A 21,863-nucleotide genomic window follows, 5' to 3' on the forward strand; every position below is an offset into this window, starting at 1 on the left:
GTGTAGGGCTCTTTTCAAGAAGAACTGATGATAGACACCTGCTGTAGGGAAAGAATTGAGACAGTCCTTGAGAAGGACTAAGAAACAGATCTTGGGCTTCAGAAGAAGGGTTGTTACTTTACAAAAGAGTGGTGATAATACTGAATTGCTTCTTTATGTAAAGGAGTATCACAAAGAAGTTAGTGCATTTTCACTGCTATGGGTCTTGCTATTTAAGATACTGTACAGTGAGCCAGCCCAATGGACAACAAAAAGATCAGACCCTCGTTTCTCTTTTCTTCTACTTTTCTTTCCCCAAAGGCAACACTGATGAGTGCTTATCAAGAAATAAAAAGCAGGAAGCTGAAAGACACAGAATGCCCGGCAACTGCAGTACTGCCTTTGAGCCTTAACCACCTCTGAGATTTGTCTTGCCACATTGCAGCTCCGTGAGAATCAGCTGCTGTGTTTCCCCTCCTCTCTCCCTTGTAATAAAATAAAATAGAAAAAAAATGAGTGAAGAGGAAAAAAAAGAAAAACATGGGGAGAGAAGGAGGGAGAATGTTACATGGGCACTAGACATCAAGGCTATGTGTGTCTGTGAAACACAGTTCTCTAAGCCGCACGACTGTAGCTGTTGCACCATGAGTGTACTCAACAGGGTTCTGCTCAAGTTTCAGTCAATATAATTCCAGAAGCACTTTTAAGTGCTGAAATCCATTGGAAATAAATCTGAAGTAACCCAGTGCACTGATTTTTATTCCACCAGCTTCAGCTTAAAAAATAATATATGCAAACAAACATCCTACAACAGGGGTTTATATCCTGTTTCCATATGGACTGGTGGAATAAATGCCCCATGTTTCTATCAGTAAATAGGGTTACTCAGAGTATAAAGTCAGCAAATAAAGTTTGTTGGTTGGTTGTGGGTTGTGGGGGGGTTTTTTTGTTTGTTTGTTTTCTTGTACATCTTTGGATTTTTTAAATTCTTCTTTCATCACAGTAAAATGCAATGAAGGAAGCAAGATGAATACCAAGTGAAATCATTCATGGTTGCAACCTTCCTAAAGCAGCAAAATGGTATAAACAGAGAAGTGAATATATAAATGCAGAAGTGAACAAGGCTGCTTGATGTACTTTGTTCTTCAAATATATTCCTGAGGAGATCACTGCTCCTCTAATCTTTCCATTCATTTCCATGTCTTGGCAATAGTACCTGGTGGTAGTTCCATATGGATGTGTGATGACATTTTGTTACTGTTTTGAAGAAGAAGGTACACAGAATTAGGGATTATTGTAACAAATTTTGCAAGACTCATGTAACATATCTGCTTATCTTTCATTTACTTCACATTAGCTGAACAAATTGCCACTCTCTGCAATTTCATCAACTGCTGTGGATCACACTACCAAGCTAAAAATAAATGAGTGTGGATTAATGAAATAGTCAAGGAATATGTCCAAACACTCAGCTGGTGATTTCTTTTTTTCAGTGGTTTTCTTTCTACACTGTTGAAAAGCAGTGTTGTATTATTGAACGTCTGCTGTAAAATACTATCGACCCTTTGTTACCACCTTCCCTCTCCTGTGCTCATTTGCTTTCATAAAATGATGTAAACATCTGTTGGGTAGGGATGGGAGGCAGTGGCTTTCTGTTTGCATTTGCCCTAACCAGCTGCATGGCTTTACTCTCCTCCCAGCTCACACTGCTCATGGGAGGCTCCTTCCGAGCCCCTTCCAATGCCTGAGGATGTTTCACATACCCAGTAAGACAAGTTTTAGCATCAGAGTGACCTTTCTTATGCTTTATTTTTACGAGTTTAATGTTTTTTTCAGAAGCTCCTCAAGTTTTCTCAGTAGCACACTAGTGAGCTTGTCAAGCTGTGCTTAATTGCTCCAGAAAATCTGCTCATGCAGAATTTCTCTGCCACATTCAGATTTTGTGTACACATCATGCTTCCCACATGCAGACTCTGTCTGTAGCCAGGTGTGGAGGACCTGGTTGCCACCACTACTGATGTGGAAAAGATGGTGAACCTTTTCACTGTCTGGCCTGTATCTGAGGAGTTGAGTATTCAGTGGAGCAGAGACCAGTACATCTGAACTGGGATTGTCTGTGGCTGTCTCCAGTTTGCTGTGAGACTTTTCATGCATCTACAGAACCACTTCCAATACTGGATTCAGCATTTTAGCAGAGCCTGTTGTGAAAGAGCAATGGGCTGTGTCAGAATTCTGACCAGTGGGTTGAGGAATATGATTCTCTCTCTCTGCTCTCCTTGTGTAGGATTCCACCTGGAGTACTCTGTCCAGTTCTGGGGCCCCTAAGGAAGGACATGGAGCCATTGGAGCTCCATTTCTGGAGACATTCCAAACCTCCCTGGATGCCATCCTGTGCAATCTGCTTTAGGTGAACCTGCCCTGGTAGGAGAGTTGGACTAGATGATCTCTAGAGGTCCCTTCAAACCCCTAACATGCTGTGATACTGTGAATGGTGAGACACTTGAAGAGGTTGCTTGGGGAATTTGTGGATGTCTTCTTGGAAGTGTTCACAACCCTGTTAGATGGGGCTTGGTGCATCCTGGTCTAGTGGGACATGTTCTTGCCCATGATGGGGGAACAAGGTGATTGTTAAGATCCCTTCAACACAAACCATTCTGTGATTTAATGGTTCTGTGATCCTCATCCAGGGCACACAACAGTCATAGCCATTTTATATAATAATTCATCAAAAAGCAAATATTTACCTTATATGAACAATTGATTGCATCCTATTTTGTCTCAAAGGTGGGTTTACTTAAAAGTAAGTATTTGTAGCTGTGCAACACTGAGATCCACAGGAGGGTGGAGTCCACAAAGTACCAACTGGAGTTTAAAATTGCCTAATTGACTTCTCCTTCCCTGGCCAAAGATTACCAAAAAAAAAAAAATCTCCAACCTAGAGTAAATGTTTTCTCATACTAGGCTGGGAGTAGAGTTACAACACATTTACACTCCCACAGACAAGATCAAATTTGGCCCTTCTTAATTAATCCAGGATCACAGTGAGACTTTACAGTTCTTTACTCTGGAAAGCCTGAAATAACTTCAAAGAACATATTTTAATTGACAAGGGTATTCCTTGCCAGAGAGAGGTATAACATGAAAAGGGGATTAACACCCAGCTGTGCTCTAGAGGAAAATTAAGGCACAGACGTAGTGTAGATCAGAGAAAGTCTGCATTAATGCTCATGGACATGAACTTCCATTGTCTTCACTAATGCTAAGCAGTGCTCATCTGCCAACTAAAAGTCTCCTCATTCTAGTGTCCTCTCTATAGTGTTAGGTCTGTTCACCCTGACTCACTGTTACTATTTAATTATGGCAGCTAGAGCTGCACATCCTCATACTCAGCAGAGAATTTGCTTCCTCCCTGAGGGTACTACAAAGCTGGAACCAGCTGACAGTTTCCAGATCTCCAGTGAACATGCCTCACAAAAGCAAGAACATTGGGATATTTGGAAGCTTAGTGATGTTACTTGGTGGCTCTGATTCTCCTCTGCTGCTATGGGAATCATGTCCTGCCTTCAGTCAAGCTATCATCTCAACTGTCCTCCTGGGCTTCCTTCCAACAGCTGTTCTGATAAGTTAAGGATTATTTAGGGCCCATTACAAACTGCTGGGGATTGCCATTGAGTAAGGAGTCTAGCCCATGCTCCATACAAATGACAAGCAGATGTTTGAGGGAGGAGGCGGCTTGTACAGCAGTTCTGCAGCTCCAGGGATTTTCTTTACAGAGGATGTATCCTTCTAATGCCAAGACCATGAATTCAGGCTTACTTTGGGTCAGTGAATTGCATTCTGGTTGTATGGAGGGTGCAACAGTTCTGTGATACAGCTATGGACCTCCATTAAATGGAAACAGCTTGGTTTCTTTTTCCCTTACAATATGTTTGATAGTGGCAAAGTGATAAGGGGCTTGGCCTACATCTGCCTGTTTTAGGGTACATAGAAATAGAGACAAAGTTTTGCAATCATTAGTACAGATTTATCTACCTCCACTGTGGATTAGACAGTGCAGTAAACCTAAGAAGTGGAAAAGGATCTTCCCAGGCTATTCCAGTCCCAATCCAACATAAGACTGCTCATTTATATAAAACACTGTGTTTCTATTGCACTTTGGGAAGTGCAGTTTCAGATGTTTGATTACTTGATTTTTTTTAAAAAAAATCTACTTCTCTTAAGAGATCTCATTATTAGTAAAATATTTCATTATATTAATGAAAAATTTTATTTCTCTTAATCAAATCTTCTGAGTTATACAGTACCACTGACATCCATTCTATTTTTTTTTCTTCTTGAATTTCTTCAGATTTCTGTGCATGTTTACCACTCCTTTGTCTCTACTGCCTTACACACTGCACATATTTATTGCAGATGTTTAATTGATGGTTCTTCTTACCCATCCCTTTCATGCTTCCCTCTACACACGTTCTCTTCAGCATGTTGATATATTTTTGGTAACTACCTGGGGACAGATGACATGCTCTAAGCTTGCTTGTAGTAGTCATGTAGAAGGAGACACACAGACTTCCCTGCTGCAGGAGGTACTAATGGAACCAGGAAAAGTTGGAGATGCCACCACCAGGCTTATGAATTGAATAAGAGGGCTCTCTGCCTACTCCATCTGCCCTCCCAGGAACACCTTACAGCATATGTAGGGAGAAACACCACTAATGTTACAATTTCCTCTGCCCTGTAGCTTGACTGTGATGTGGAGCTGTAATAAATGGAATAAACACCATCACAGCTTCTTTTCAAAATGCAGAGCAACTGGAATGTCTTCTGAAAACCAAGAGACCTTGGTCGACTCTCCTCTTTAGCCTGAGGGGACTAAAAGTCACATTTCTCATAAGAAAAATCATACTCATCAATAAGCACTTGTGCAGGAAGCGTGGAGGTGGGAATGTCTTTGGGAGAGACAAAGATGGGGAACCAGTCATGGAGAAAAAGAATAATCATGGCCTGTGTTCTGCACTATGGAGCACATATAAAAGAAAGAGCAGTCCTTGGTTTGGATCTGCTTTTAAGATTATGTCCTCTTTTCCATGAGTGGAAGGTAAAAGCAGAACTTCATGCAGTTCTTTGCAGGTATTGAGCTACAGAGACATAATGAACTAATTTTAATTGTATTAGTAGAAGGGTCTGGATTTACATGCTCTGCACTGCAACCACTGGGATTCAATTTGAGCTGGACTAGGTCAATATTTACTGATCTGGGACAAGGAAACAAACCTTTCTGGGTGAATTAAGCCAACTTCCCCTGATCTCAGAGCTTCTAATATGCCATGACAATCTCAGATAGTTTCCTTCACTTGTTTCCTCTATTCCCAAAACAAATTCACAAATTCACACTGTCTTACCCCCCATAAACTAATAAATAAAATCCAGGGCTTTGTTGCTGCAGTCATTTTTTTCAGGCAGTAAGAAAACATCTGCAATATTCTGCTATAATTAAGAAGCTATGATCATTACCTTAGCACCCTACTATCACTCTTTGACATGCATTTCAGGGGCTCAGGTCATAACATAAGAGAAGTTTGAAGACCATCATACTGCAGCAAGGATAGATGGATTATCTCCACTGCACAATATTTTCCAGATTCTTCTTCAAGGTCCTATTTCTTATCTCCAGCAATGAATCACAAAGCAGTGACACAAACAGCATGGGCTACATGGACCTTCTACTCCACACAAATCCCCTTCTCTGTTTCATGGCCAGCATCCCCAGCCAAGCATGACAGAATGCATCTGACCCATTTATCAGGCAGCTCACCAGTGTTTATCAGGGCTTGCCAGCCTCAAACCTTAAAGAAACTCTCCTGATACACATCTCAAAATTCTGCTGTACATTTCTTCCACCACACCAGTTTCTTCCTTCAGTTGAGTAACCTTTACCCCCTCTTACAGTTCCAATATCAATTTTTTCTCCTGTTTACATTTCAGATACTGGAGCACACCCTTTTATTTTAAGCTCCTATACACCTTCTAGTCCTGTTTGCTCCTTTTATTGTTCTAGGTGCTGATTCTCTTGATTTGGGAAAGTAAAATCCATTATCATTATAAAAGGCCCACACTCATTGAAGATTTCTCCTTAAGTTACCCTGATTAGTGTGTATTCTATTGTGTCTCTGTGCCTCCCAGCCTCTGATAAGCTTCTCTTTTTAGATGATCTGAAAATGCTTCCCACTGAGGTTTGAGCCCTGTAGGAAGGACATTCTTACATTGTCCTGGGACCACAATGTCCTCCCCAAGAGAACTGTGGGAGCTGACCATGCCTGGAAGATCCCTGCAACCAATTCATCATGAGCAGGTGTCTCTCCCAGAGACAAGATTTGTCTTTAGATGGTCTTTAGAGCTAATCTGATCTAAAAAAGGAGCAGTTATTTCACTCTGTGGATCAGCCTGCTTCTGATTTAGGAAGCTGCTGTCAAACTGGTGTCTTTCTGAAGAGGTAAAACATAGGACTGACAATTGTTTTCTGGAGTATACATATTAAATGAAGCCTTAAAAGTGGTAGATATCTATAAATAAATAAATAAAATAAGGAAAATGTCCAACAAACCATCTCTATTTTATTTAAAAGAAAGTTTAAGAAAGAAAATGGTTTAATATTCCACTTTAGAAGGAGCATGTGAAGTCACCACTGAATTGTCCACTCCTGAGTTCATGGAAGCATCTGCATATTTGACTACACTCAAGTCGGAAGGAAAAAAGCCAAGACATGTGGCAAGGGAAGGAAGGAAGGGATTTTAGCAGTTAATCCCACAAGCTCAGGATGGAAATATACTCTCCAGCAGAGAGTGCATCCTCCACAAGTGACATAAAAGCATAAACATCTCAAAGCTGAAACAAGCATAACTGCAACATTGAGACTAGATCTGGACTAGGCAGCAGATTTCTGTTCAGTTCCTGGTTCTGCTGACAGCTGATGTATTGGGTGATTCACTACATGGGTTTGTCCCTCAGTTTTCTTGCTATTTACCTCCGCTTTCCCAGCTGCAATTGATTTCCAGCACACCATCTGGGGCCATTTCATAGATTTTTTAATTTTTTTTTTTTTTTTTTACTGAGGAAACATTTTTATTCATAACACAGACAGTTTGACAAGGAAAATTTTATTACTAATTATTTTAATTAGCAATTATTCTAACTTTTTCTTTATCCTGGTGTGATACCCATATCTGAGAACCACAAAACTGATTAAAACAAACAGAAACTCATAAATAGAATGGGCTTAGCCAGAAAACAAGCTAGTCCTGTTTATGGTGATGGATAGTCAAAAACATCTTTCCTTCCTCAGAAGGGCATTGCTTAGCTGCCTGCTCTTTGGCCAGGGCCAGAGCATTTGACCTACCTTGCCCACACTTTCTATCATCTTGTGATTCATGATTAATTCACTTGATGGATGGCACTTTACAAATGTCAAGCAAAGTCACAGCCCTGGCCTTCAGGGAGTGTCCACCTCAATGTCAAGCATCCTGAAGATAAACAGCAGCATAAATACTGCTGAGGTAGATAAACTTAGTCCTGCTACGGCTCTGCTAAGTGGCTGTCATAGAAAAAATGTACAAATAACTCAGGCTTTCACTCATTCCTTGCTATACCTGTCCATTATTCCTTAGTTGGACTTCACTCAAAAAAGACAGTTATAGGTAACTTAGAGACAATTTAAGATAATGTTGGGAAGTCAGCTTGGAGATAGGCTTTCAGAATCCGGCCACTAAGATTCTCTGAACAATCAGGGCTCTGAGTTTCTGACTTACAGATGTGAGGGAAAGGTCTTGTTTAGGTGCCTTGCTTTGTTTTTTTTCCTTTTTCCTGTAAGAAGTTTCTGAATGAAAATGTCCAGCATTGATGAAAAGGCCACTTCCACAAAAATGTCAGGACTGAAGTCCCCTGTGTCCTGGTGGCCTCCATGTGCTCTTGGGCTTTAAAATCAGTTGTTCAGAATGCACCTTATTAAGGTGAAAACTCAGAATTGAAAATAGAGAAGGGAAACATGGAGAGGGAGAGAGGAGACATCTGTTTCAGTGCGTAACAAAATCATAGCTGCATGCAGGCATGGGAGAGATTGAGGGATGCTTTTAAAATATTAACACAATTGCAAAACAATCCCTAGGGGTGCCACAGGAATATTTGATTTGACGACAATGCAGTTCCAATTTGCTCTTTGCCAAGAGCTGGGAGATAGCATTCACGTCCAATAATCCCCCCAAATGGCATCTTTCTTTGTTAAACATCCCTTCATTATTGTTCACATTGTTTGTTGATTTGCAGGGCTTCATGTAATAGCTTGAAATCAGAGATTAGAGTTGGGAATGCAACTTGGCAACGTTTCCTGTTTGGCTGGCATTGCCTTCTCTTCTAGACAACCTACTCTAAACGGTATCTATTCCATCGATGGACTTTTCATACTGAAAGATCTGTTCCATTTCATTTGTTCCTTTTACACTAAAAAAAAAAAAAATAAAGAAAATGAAACTGAATGCTGAGAATGCTGAGAATAATTACACTGCTCAACAGCCTTGGGAGGAAAAGGAAGGAGCAGGGATTTCCTTAAAAAGCAAACTCAAGGTCCCTATAATTGTTACATTCAAGCCTGCCAGCTGTGAGGCTACCACCATATAGTTCTTCCAGGGTCTGTGCTATGCACATAAGGCAAAGCAAGCATGGGTTAAAGAGCTGGGTAGCACACTGATTTCATGGCTTGAGTAATTAAGCTATGCTCAAACCAATGAGCACATTTTCTTTTACAAAAGAAAAGGAAAATTACTGTAAATATGGACATACCTATTTCCTTACATTTCAGCCAGCTGCAGTTTTAGTGTCTATGATAGTAAACTAAACAGTACCAGGGAGATATTGTTCATACTGTATACATTATTGAATAACAGCTAACCAACAATTAATAGAGGTTCCTGGCAGTGTTTTGACCTAGGCCAAATAATTTCTAAGCATGGCTCAAGCACCAACATGGGCCAGAGACAAGGAAGGTTTATTATATAGATGAAGGCTTCTCAGTGCCAGTTGGCCTCAGTACCAGGGAACATTCCCAGACTGTTATTTATTGTAATCAAATATTTAATTTACTAGTGTAGATATCTCCTTTGTGTCTCCAATTTCAGTTGAGCTGTTCCCAGATTAGACTGGTGAAAAATCTGGTTGAGTACCCATACATTATTAGCATTCCAGTCAGGCAATAAATGTAACCATCAAAGCCTTTTACAGCTTTTTCTGCTGTTTGTTTTTAAAAAAATAATTATATTTGTTTCAAAACATACAAATTACTGAGGCTATTTCTTATGTCTTAGTGAAATATTTTAATTTCAGCCTTAGCCTATATAAAACTGGGCCAACTGGAAAGCTGCTGTAGTTCTCATACTGGTTTATAAAATGCAGGCACAGGCCAGTCATGGGCTGGAAGCTGTTGGCTAAGAAAAGGGCACAGAGAGGCTAGCTACTAATATTGACATAATTAATATCCTACTTAATCAGTTTCCTGGGGTGTTTCTCCCTCAGCATTCTCACAGGGGAAACTGTTGGCCTGAGCCCAGTACAGGGATCCCAACTGTTGCCTCTGCCCCTTCCCCATCACATTTACCTCCTTTCCAAAATTCTGGGGTCAGAGATGTTGTCTACACCTTCTCTCCTCCCTACCCCATGAAGCAGCTGCCCTCTCTGACACAGATGAGCTAATCTGAGCTGAAAACCATGAAGCTAGAGAGCCACGGGCATGTTTGCCTGAGCCTGAGGTCTCGACAGTGCCTGCCTGTGATCTTAACACCCCTTGCCTGTACATTTATGCAGAGCCCTCCTGTCAAGAGCAGCTTTGCACAGCAGCATAAAATCAGAGCTTTAATATGTTACCAAGCCCAGCTCTCTGCTCTCCTGCCATTTCTGCAGCAGAGAAAGAGGAAGGGAAGGTGGAAGGAGGCTCACACCTGCCATCCTCTTGCCAACCCAGCTCATGCAGGGTTAATAACTGAATTATACTGCTGAGCTTTACACTAATGAGGCTCCAGGGTAGGCACATTTATTTATTGCTTCTGCCCTTATAAGACCATTAACCACTACAAGAAAAGGTGATGTGCAAAACTTGGTTCAGAGGGACGTATTCCATGTCACCGCAGGTCTGGCCAGTATCACCTCTGTTACACCCCTGGTCTCTGCTTTTGGCATTAATGTTATCATGTGCTTTCAGAGCTGCAACTGGCAGACCCTCAGCAGGACAAGGTAACCACTTGATGCAACATCTTGCTCTTTATTTACCAGCCAAGGAAGTGCCAAAGCACCCAGTGACTGCTGTTAGAGTGGGCTGAGAAGCACAGCAGAGCCCCTAGACCATGGGCTACCACTTCAACTGGTTCCTTTCCACTTCATCCCTTTGTCTTCTGGACATTCCTACCCCTTCTTCCTCAGAGGCAACTACTTAAGAAACAATCCTTTCCTAATCTAAGACCTTTGCTTGTTTCCATTAAGCATATAATTACACAGAGGATGTTGTTTGACTCATTGGCTCCAGCCCAAGACAATGCACAGACATTAACCAATGCCAAGGGAGGAGGTAAAACACATGTGAATGAGGTTTCCATTTACAGCTCCTTGCTTTGATGCTGTACTCATCCCCCATACACACATCCTTCCCTGAATTACAATTTGTAGCCTAACACAAGCTCAGCTCAGTTGAGAAAGTTCAGCTATGGGCTTCTCCTCCACACTCCTATACCAGCTGAGGTGTGAGGGAGGAAGAAAGCCATTTAAGATCACAGAATCATAGAATGGCTTAGTTTGGAAGGGGCTTTGAAGAACATCTAGTTCCAACCTCCCTGCATCCTTCAGTCTGGCTAAAAACTTCACATTCTCTTCATCCAGATGTTTTAACAGCTAATAATGCAGAGCAGATGGGAGTTATGGTGCAATCCCGACCAGGACAACAGGGTGACAGGGATGTGGGACCTCCCTTTACCCTAAACACAGCATCATTGTCTCTCATAAATCCTCCCTGAGGTCATAGCTTTGGTCAGCAGCAGATCCTGGCTGCCCCGTGCACAGCTGCACCATGCAGCACTGAACCAGAATGGATGCCTGGTCTGCAAAAATGCATTTGATTTATTTTCATTTCTGCAATCATTTTATGCCAGATGAGAGTCACACAGATGCTTGTATTATCTCAAGAAAAAAAAAACATGCATGGGTAAAAATGAACATCCAGGTGAGACAGGGAGAGGTCTTTGCTTTAATTTTTTGTCTATACAAACATTTTTTTGCCTAGGAATACTGCAAGGTGCACAAACCCTGTGGTGTCCAGGACCAGTGAAAAGCAAGTAAAATGCAGAGTTTTATGCAGAGTTGCATAGGGGAAAAAGAGAGAAACAGATTTGAGAGGGGAGGATCATAGACATGGAATGAGTGGGGTGGGAAGCTCTACTACTTAATCAGATTCATCCCCAGGATATGGCCCAATAACTGACCTACAGATTTGGCTTTTTGTAAAATTCCATCACCAGAACATCTAAGTTTCTCAGTATAATGCCTTGACAGAGAAACTAATTGACTGCTCTTCAGTTTATGTCACAGCACCAAATCCCCAGTACAACTGGGACAGTGCAGCTGAAGTCACTGAACCCACCCTGAGGTGGGGTAAGAAGCCAAGGAGCAGGGATCAGCCTCTGTGTTTGCCTCAGAGCAAAACAGATATTTAAAAGAATTGTGTACTCCACTTCTTCTGGCTTTTAATTACTGTTTGCAGGGTGCATCTGCCAGCAGCAGAAGCTGCTGCACAGAGGGGCAGGGGTCAGGTTTACACGTCTGCACACTTCAGAAAAGCTTCAGGGACATCCCAGCCTTTGGTATCAGCAAGACCAAGATGTTTTCTTCTGCTTTGGGGATGCACTAATTGCCACTGTCTAAGCTGCAAAGCATTTGATGTGTGTTCCCCACCTTTGGCATCGTTGTGGATGTTTGTCTCCAGCCTGCTGTGCAAAGGGTGGGGAGAGGCATTTTCATTCCCATGAATACAGTTGTATTTGGTGAGGTATTTGTTTACATGAGTCTTCTCCCTCTACCCCTCTCAGGGGAGCCATTAATTTATCTGCTTTGCTTCCCATCAACAGGAGTTGACAGAAGGAGTTATGGGTTAACTGCTCTGTTTAGAGCGAGTGGCAGGTGCTGGTATTGCTCAAGCTAAATGAAAATATAAATATCTCTTTACCTACCCAAGAAATCAGCTTAAATGTACAGGCCCCAGTGTTTAGGTTCAACCTGTTTATAAGCCTAATGACCCAACGTGGCATTGGATGTGTTTAGTGACAGCTTGAATGTGAGGCTGTCCCTGGTTCCAGCTACATGTAATTATGGAATGAAAATTTCAAACATGGCTTAATTAGAACAGGCACTATGCTTATACTGACAGAAAGGAGACTCTTTTTGGACAAATACCTGCTCCAGCAAACCCAGGCCCTCTTGGAGGTCCTCATGGGAATCCTTGCAAATCAGAGGCTCCCAAGGTCACAGGTTACATCTGAAAAAATTTCCATAATATGTTTCTAAATGTTTTTCCATAGCTTCATTTCGGATCACTATGGGAGGGAGTTTTTATCCTGAGAACATAAGGCAGTGTGGCCCATGCTATAAATGTGTATGTTAAAAGATTTTGTACTGCTTATAAAGTTCCATTTTACTCCCCAAACAAAATGAATGGAAAATATTTCCAGGTATTTTAATGGGCATTGAATCAGACAGAGTTCACAGAAGCCATTGCTGGTATAAAACCCAGTGCCAGGAGATGACACAAGTTCACTCCTTACCAGTCAGAAATACAGGAAGAAAATTTTTCGTTGTACATGCAGCATGATTTATGAAACAAAAAGATCCAAGGCAGTAGGGAAGATCCAAGTTTCTTTTTTCACATTACTTTTTCCTATATGGGATACTAATAATTGCTACTGAAATAAAAGGAAAGAAAAAGAAAGAAAATGCTGACTGCATTTGATTGCTTTGCTTTTAACAGTTTTCAACTTTTTTAAGAAAAAAGTTGTAAAGACATTGCAAAGAGAATAAAGTATTAACAGAAATTCCAATAAATGGCAGAGAAATGGAGGTCTGTAAGCAGGGAGAAATGGATGAGGCGTGGACATAAAGCAGAGGGGTTTCTGCAAAGCAGCTTCCATGAAGCAGCAGCAGCTCTCTTGGCAGAAGTGGAGTGATATTATCTGTCAGACTCACAAAATGAACATCTGACCATGGGTGGTAGGGGCTGGAGCCTAAAAAGATTTATTGGAAAAAAATATTAGAAACCCTCTGTTCTACTGCTTGACAACTGACTAGAAATACAGATTTTGAGATCAAGCAAGATATTGCATGCCATGACCTAAAATGGATATGGTTCCATCTTCCTGTTTGGGTGACTGAAAAGAGTTTCCCTATCTGTTTTAATTCCTGTCCCAGTCTATTGCCCTCTTGCCTGAGCCACTACTTGTGAAACCACACTGTAAAATCAGATTGATTTTAATCTAGCCCAGTTAAAGTCGGGGGGGGGGGGGGGTGTTAAAAAAATGAAAAGGTAAGTGTTGGGCAGATAAGAGCTCTTTTCCTTTTTATTTCCAGACCATTTCTCTGATCTGCTTCTGCTTATGGTGTGGTTTTACAAACAGCTGCATCAGTGTCCCCAGGGAGACAGGAAGCAGCAGCGTGGCTGAGCCCTAGCAGGAGGGAACATCTGAAGCCAGGTTTGTCATAAGAAATGTTGAAACACAGAACCATTCCTCCACTCAGGTTGACATTTTCAAACCCAGGAGCCTGAACTTTGGTAAAATCAAGCTTATGTTGAAAGGATTTTTTGGCAATTGGATTTCCTGCGGATTTCTGCATCTATCAGATGTAAGGATTGATCCAGCTGCACTTGGGCAGTGATATGTGTGATGAGACATTTGGCTTCAGGAGCCAAATGAGGGTGTTGCTATCTCCTCTGTCTCCATCTGTACCACTTCCCTCTTTACAGATATAATTCTTAGCTAATAAATTAACATTTGTATACTGCTTTGAAGATCATGAGCACTAAATATAAGGTTTTATTAGGTCATATCCTGGCAAAATATTTCTTTTTTATAAGTTACTTTTTAAATTGAATTATCGTTTATGATTTTTTAAAACATTCACAGTGGTTGGACCTCTGCTATTTATCATTCTTCTCTACAAGAGTTTGCCAGGAAAGGAAGGAAATTGGGTCAAGGATTAGCTGCAAAAAAACCCCCAAACAGATAAGCATTTTACTTTAGGATTCTTTCATGTCCATGATTCCAACAAACCTAATAATCTTTGCAATTCATTGGCATGTCATGGCCTAGAATCCATCCTGAAGCTGTATGATCTCACCTAATCCGTTTCTTGTTAGACTCCTAAACTCTCTCGGTCATCATCCTGATAGTGATACTTGTCTCATAGATTATAAATGGAAATGACACTCTTAAAAGCATCAAGCAAGACTCTTTACTTGTCTGTGAAACATCTAAGAGTGGTTATATCTGTTTTTCATAAAATGAGTATAAAAGGTTAAATGCTTTGTCCAAGATCACACAATAAATTAGTGGCACACTGAGGCGTAAGGGAAAGTAGTGCTCTTTCCCAGACTCTTGCTTTTTAGCAGCAGAAATAACTATCTCTCCATCTCAGGAATGATTGCATGGTCCAGACTGAGATGGTTTACTCTCTACTTAAATCCAAGGCCTTGATCTCATAAATTCCCTTCTCTTTTGACCTTGTGCAAGGTCAGAATTGTACACGGTATGCTGCAGAGATAGTGGCCTCATGATAAGTATTTACCTTTGGTGGTTTGTGTGGGCTTGGGTTTGTTGGTTTGTTTGTGGTTTTTTTTTCATTTTCCAGAAGATAGATTTTGCAGAGATAGAAAGTCACCCTATGACTTCAGCAGAAAAGTTCACCATTCAGAGAGGGCCACTGAATAAAAATCTGTGTGTTGCCAGAATGCACTTTGCTATATCTCAGCTAAATACTGGAGCCTTTTACTACTGAGCTTTGCTTTTTTGTCTTTTACCTCAAATAAGACACATAAAAGATCATGTTTGTTGCATCTATTTGAAACAAATAGTAATAATTAACATTTATATAGCACTTTCTGCTTTCTAAGCACTGCACAAACACTATCTAATTACTCTTGGTTTAGTGTAAATTAATTCAATCCTACTCTGCTTTACAATTTATTTGCATTTTTGTTGACTGAGAGCTAGTTTAATTACTTCTAATCTTTAGTCTAACTACTCATAAAAGGTATAGCTAAGAAGAGCCATTTGCATCTTCAATTGCCTTCTGCCCTCCCCAGTCCCTTAATTTATATTTTCCTTTTGTTTTCACAATGTTTTTTGGGTTGGTTTTTTTTTTGTTTGTTTGTTTGTTTTTCCTGAATGTTCCTCCAGCTGGATTCCTGAGCATGACAGCAAACTCTCCTTCAGCAGACCAGTGAGCCTTTCCACTCATTTTGTTAAATGATACAAAAACTTACTCTTTATTCTAAGAATTACTTAATAAGTTATTCTGCTTTGCCACAGAAATTTATCTACAAGACTTATTTTCCTATGGTAAATCAAATGACTTATCCCTTCATCATTAAATTAAGGATCTTAGTACCACTAGCTGTGAATTTAGTTTCTAGTTTGGACTTGAATAAACTTAACCTCTTAATCTCTTACCCAGCATTTTATCTACTAAAAAATGTAAGAAATATTTGGCTTTCATGAATATTGGCATAAAATCCAAAAACTTCAGCAAACATGGTTCTGAAGTGCAAAGAGGAGCTGGGGTTTGTTCAGACTCTTCCACTGATTTCCTTCAAGACCTTGATCAAGTCACCTCCCCTCTGCCTGTATCTCCCACCTGTGATACAGGTGACAAGAAAATGTGCCCCTTTGAATGGCTAAATCATTGAGAATTTAGTTATGCACAACATAAATTAATAACTCTGCTGTGTGGTTAAGGAAATTTAGACTCATGTTCTTGAACGTGTCAACCTAAGATCCATCCCTTTGGAATCACTACAGTCACTTTCAGGTAATAATTTATCTTGTTTAAGAAATTACTTTTCTTTTTCCTTCATTGATTGTAGAAGGAATCGAGTGTGATTAGTTTGGCTGAAGGTGTTTGCAGGATAAATATAAAAGGTGAGACAAATTATTAACATATCTTGCCTATTCCTTAACATCATCTTAACATCATTCCTTAACATCGCAGCATCTTGAAGTCCTTCAGCATGTGTACATCCAGCAGAGTGCATCAAGGTCTATTTTGAAGGCTCATACCCTGGACATGTCAGTGCTGAGCTGTAACCCAGCAATCAGGTATAAGTCCCATTGCCAGATTGTAGCCAGTGTCAAGCAGTCAGTGATTTGTGGGGGTGTCCATCAGAGTTCTCTTGTAAAAGGGACTGTAGCTGCTTAAAATCTCTTCTTAGATAGCTCTCCTTGTTATTCCAAAGAAGGAGCTCTTTGTTTAAGGAAAAAAACAAATAGCAATTATTTCCTATTTCTAATTTGCTATTTTTATCTCTATTTTTTTCCCCTATAGGCATTTTTACCTAAGAAAAATATACTGTCTACTGCATAACGCTTGATGTGTAATTGAAAGTTAAGATCTGGACACAGTAGGGGTTATACTGATTAATCAATGCCTAGCATCTCTCAATGCACTCTGATTATCTCACAGAGCAATCCTGAAATAAGTCCATAGAAAATCAGAAATCAATTCATGGGCCTTTGCAGTCTTTTTACAGATAATTCATATTTTAATAAACTTAGTTTGAAGTCGGGCTCTTTAGGGGATTTTATCAGAAAAAGAAAACAGGCTTGTTTCTTTCCCTTCTGAAGGAAAGCAAGGACAGATTACCCCACAGCATCTGAGACAAGAGCAGGGACAATTTCACGCCTAGCACTTTAGTGTGACAAGGACATGTTGGCCTTGTGACTAATCTTGCAGGAGTTTTGGGTGTTACTTATTTGAATCCTGTGACCTGTACAAGGTACTTGCTGTTGCCTGCAGGAGGGAGACAGTAACACTCACTTTTTCCTATGTTTTCCCTCCTTGTTCAGGTGAGAGCTTCCCTCTACTGCAGGATGTTGTTCTGCAGAGTCTCTGTATGAACAGCGTTGATAAATAGGAAGGTACAAAATGAATCTGTTTCTTTCAATGCTTTTTGAGCATACCTTTGAGTAAAATCTTCCAAATTCAGTTGAGCTTTTGACATCCCCAGCCATCCAATTGCATCAGTGAAAGTCAGTGCAAGCTTAAACTATTCTATTATTTTTATAGCTGATAGGTGTAGAACAGGAGATGAACTCTGTTTCACATATGACTAGTGCTATTGCTGTAGTGATAGGACAGGGAGTGATGGCTTTAAACCTGATCTAGTTGAACATGTCCCTTCTCCCTGCAGGGGGGTTGGACTAGGTGGTCTTTAAAAGTCTCTTCCATTCCAAACCACTCTGTGATTCCATGATTCTATGATATGCACACATGATACCGTTACGAAAAGAATACATTACAAGAGTTATGCTTTGAACTTTATCTACCAACAGTTTCCTTCTTCTTAGTTTTCCTGCAGCAAACACAGCCACTCCTGATAGTGTCAGTGTTTTTAGAGGCAGGATCTGAGCCTGTTCTGGTGACCACAGGAAGAAAAGGCAGATGTGCCTTCCTTCATAAAGTCCCAGCTCTCATTCTCTTCTTTGAGAGAAGAAATGAGGAGTATTACTGATAATTAAGGTAGGTCTGAGGGTCAGTATGAGTTCAAAACCTTGTTCTTATGTAAGAGGCTGTGAGCTCATCAATATCCCCATGGAAGACACAAGACTTGCACACAGCAGGCAGTGAGTTAAAAGCAGACGAGTGTTTTTTCACACAGCATGTAGTGGCATTAGGGGACTACCCATGAGATGTTGCAAAGTATTTAAATGTCAAATGGGAATAAACCAATTCTCAGAAGGCAAGTACATAAAGGACTGTCAAACACAGTAGCTAAGAAGTTTGCTGAAACCCATTCTTCTGGAAGTGTGTCAAGAGGAAGGAAAAATCTTACTCCTTAAATCACTGTCCCCAGCCACATTCCCCTCCTGTTCTTCCAAAGCACCCACCAGTGGGAGAGAGGATACAGGGCTTGATGGTCCTTTGGTCTGACCCAGTGCCATCATTCTCCTGTGCATGAATTCAGGAACTCTTCACAGGATGATTTACTCTAGACATAACTGCATGAAACTCAAGAAGCATGAATTTTTTTATTGTAGTCAGCTATTTGAGAACAACCCTGTAAAATGTTTTCCAGTGTAAAACACCATTCAGCCAGCCTCTGATACCTTACCAAGACTGCCAGTTCTGCTTTGTGTGTGTATATATATATATATTTATATTATGTATATATATATATAATATTATATATATTATGTATATTACATACATGTTATATAAATTCTATTTAGTATATGCTACATTATATATATTATATTCTATATAATATATGCTGTATATTATATACTATATACTATATAGGATATTATTTATTCTCTAATATCTATTAAATATACTATTTTATATGTGCAGATAGGAGTTTTTAGTTATAATTATTATTGCTAAAAGCTGACAGAAATGTAAATATTGCCTCTGATTCTATAGAGCCCATACAGGGGTAAGTATAGTTTCCTCGATTGGTGTACTTGGCAGAGAAGTAGGGATATATAGGGAAAGTATCTAGGTGTGGGTGTTCCCTCACTTAATAATGGGGTAAAGATGTTGAATGACATGGTGTGCATGGGAGTTGTCTGGGGATTCTTGATGCTCTTTCGTATGGTCCATAATCTTATACTAAAAATTCCCTCTAGGCCACAGCAGACAGCTAGGAATTAGATACAAAACTTAACAAAGAAGCCTTTTTACCACCCTGAGAGATATTTGTACCAATCTTTTGTTAGTGTCTGGGAGGTGACTAGAGAGTATCAAATACATTCTGTTGTTTTTCAGAAGAAAAAAAAAAACAAGACTCTTTTTCTTTTCTGGAGGGAAAAAACTCTACCAAGCAGGTTGAGGAAACCTGTGCCTAGGGTTTCACCCTTGATGGCTGAGACACATTCAATCCTGTCAGATTCAGATTAAGTACTTAAATCTTGCTTTCTGGTATCCCTGCTAAGACTCCTAATCAGCATGTGGTGGAAGGTATAGAAAGCATGGGTATAGTTTTTTTGGATTCATTCAGTCTTTACCTGCATCTGATAGCACCAGATCTTTCTCACTCAGGGACTCACTGATACAGAGGCTGTTTTCACTCTGTGGCTCTCTGGCAAATCTCAAACCCAAACCTTGAGTCTGACATGACGAGTCAGTAAAGTTTGTAGGCTGAATGTGAAGCAGTTTACGCTGACAGATTGACTCTTCTGGCATTTTTTAAATTTAAATACCTTTATGCATTACCTATTAAACTGAGGTTGTGAAGAAACCTCACTTCATCCAAGAATGGCTATGTAAATTATTTCAGTATAAAATCAAGGTCATTTCTATTTAATTTCCATTTAGGGGCAAGCCAGATTAGGGTTCTAATGACTGCAGCTGCAAACTGCTTATAGTAGTAAAAAACTATTTAAAAGCTTTTTTAACTTCTGGCCCCCAAATCTTCCCCTAGCATAGGCTAAATGCTGCAGCCCATGAGGGAAGACTCAGACATTTGCAAACCAGAAATAATTGAGATAATTGTATTCCAGCCCCCTTCATGCTTTCCCACCATACTTCAAATCTCAACTACTGTTTCAAGCTTTTCTGGGCCTCCAGCTCATTGCAGTTTTAGATTTATTTACAAAAAGGTCACAGACCACATCTTTTGGACAGAACATTTCCAATTGCCTAGAAAGCCTCTTACCAGTAGAAGAAAGCCTGGTTGAGACCAGAAAAGGGAGTTTTTGTTACTTTCTTTGAGTACTGGGTTGAAGCCAAGCAGGGTTAACTCAACTCTTCATTCTTCTCTCTTGTGCCTGCTTCTTTCCAAAGCCTTTGCCAAAAATGTGAGAGGATGTTATACCTACAGCTCAATTTATTTCCTACATAGACCTCCTGGGATCTGAACCTCTGTTAGAATTCTGAAGCTTAAAGTTTAATAAAAAACACAAGAGTCTTTTATGTTATAGAAGAATCTTTCAGAAACCTGGTAAATAACATCACACTTTTTAATCCACGGTTGTGTGTTTGCTAAGATTGCAGCCTCTGATTACCTGGCAATACAAATTTGATTTGAATCGCCCCTAAGTACATGCCTAAATATCTGCTGAATACATTAGAATATTCAACAGATGCCAGCTTTGTGCTTTAGACCAACTGCAGATTGACAGAAACTATCACATATTTTTCTGGACAAACAGAACCAGGAAATAAGATCTCTCAGGTTCAACATTTTGAGTCATGAGAACAGAATTTAGAGCCTCAAACCAGGCATTTGCATCCTGGGAGTGGCAGGACAGTCACAGTGGACTTTATTATTTCAAGTACAATGTTAAATATCAAATAATGACTTACCATGGTGCAGGACCTTAATAACCACAGTCAAAAAGACATTTAAACATCTGAACTAAACATCTTCGGTTGCAGCTTAGGATCATGAGTTGTAGCCAACTTCCCAAATAAGAGCTGAGCCCAATACCTGTTAGTGTTTTGGAGAAGATCAATGTAAATGTGGCAAAAAAACCCTGTCTCTCTTACTCAAGAGTGTGGTTTTCATCATTCATCATAGGATTTTGCTGGTTATGCACAACTGCAATTATACCTGCTCCACAGTCTTTATGACAATCCAAATATGAAAGACCATCTTGTTAATAATACCTGAGCTTCATACTACTATCACACAAAGATTTCAGACATGTATTAGTCAAGATTTTTTTGGCTGAGTATTCTGCTATGATTATGTGACCTGATTCACAAAAAGTGAATTAGGGCTCAGTATCAGACTGCCTGAGAGGTCATGAGTCTCCTTTCCGTTCTGTTGCTTTCTTCTTGTACCACCTTCAGCAAGTCATTTTGACTTCCCATGCCTCATCTCTTCCTCTGTAAAGTGAAGGAAAGGGAGATCTTGGTTAACAATTTCATTTGTGGATCCCAGAGGGGGGGAAATAAAATCCAACTTGCTGTTCAGTATTCTCTGGCTGTGTTTTGTTTAAAAAGGGCAATGGCAATAAAGAATAGGAGGGGAGGGAGGGTGCAGAAATTGTTCTAAGCAGTGGAATGAGAAAATCTGCATTAAGAAGACAAAAAACAGGCCCTGCCTACTGGAACAATGTTGGTTTTGCATAGACAGTTTTTGAGTGGAAAACAAACATCTGTAGGAAGTCTCTTTGCTTCCTCTAGCACAGAGGTGAATGGAAATCAACCCTCCATGATTCATACTCATCTTTTCACAAAGACAAGATATTTCACTCTTCCAGATTTCACAACCCTCTGTTGCTGTAACTGTATAGGAAATGCATAAAGCTATCTCTACCATTTAAACCCTCACATTTTGACAGAAAGTTGGATGATATGACATGCTGCCTTCCAGAACAGGCACTGTCTATCACCTAGCTGCTAATCTCTGTGATTAGTGACCTGCAATGTAAGTCAGCTATCAAAGACCACCTGTCCCTTTTGCTGTAAGGGCCTCCTAGCATATCTCTTTGTGGTGTCACACTCCCTTGTCTGGTTTTTGATTGATGGAAGGTTGTCTTTTGAGCGGTGACTCAGAAAATAAATCATTCCCCTTGCCATTCATTCAGTGGGATTCTGCAGCACAAAGCGAGTGTGGTTAATCAAAGCTCCAAAGAGCAACAAAAAGC

The 21,863-nt window shown here is 40.1% G+C and overlaps 1 protein-coding gene across 1 annotated transcript in view; it reads left to right on the forward strand.

Moving 5' to 3' along the window:
* Nucleotides 1–13,680: 13,680 nt before the first annotated feature.
* Nucleotides 13,681–21,863, forward strand: part of TENM4 (teneurin transmembrane protein 4) — a 358,077-nt gene continuing 349,894 nt past the window's right edge. The window contains exon 1 of the mRNA XM_030461389.1: nt 13,681–13,745. The gene's annotated coding sequence lies outside the window, so the exon portion shown is untranslated. The remainder of the gene's footprint in view (nt 13,746–21,863) is intronic.

The sequence above is a fragment of the Calypte anna genome, chromosome 1 (genome assembly GCF_003957555.1).
Source record: "Calypte anna isolate BGI_N300 chromosome 1, bCalAnn1_v1.p, whole genome shotgun sequence".
Classification (NCBI taxonomy): domain Eukaryota; kingdom Metazoa; phylum Chordata; class Aves; order Apodiformes; family Trochilidae; genus Calypte; species Calypte anna.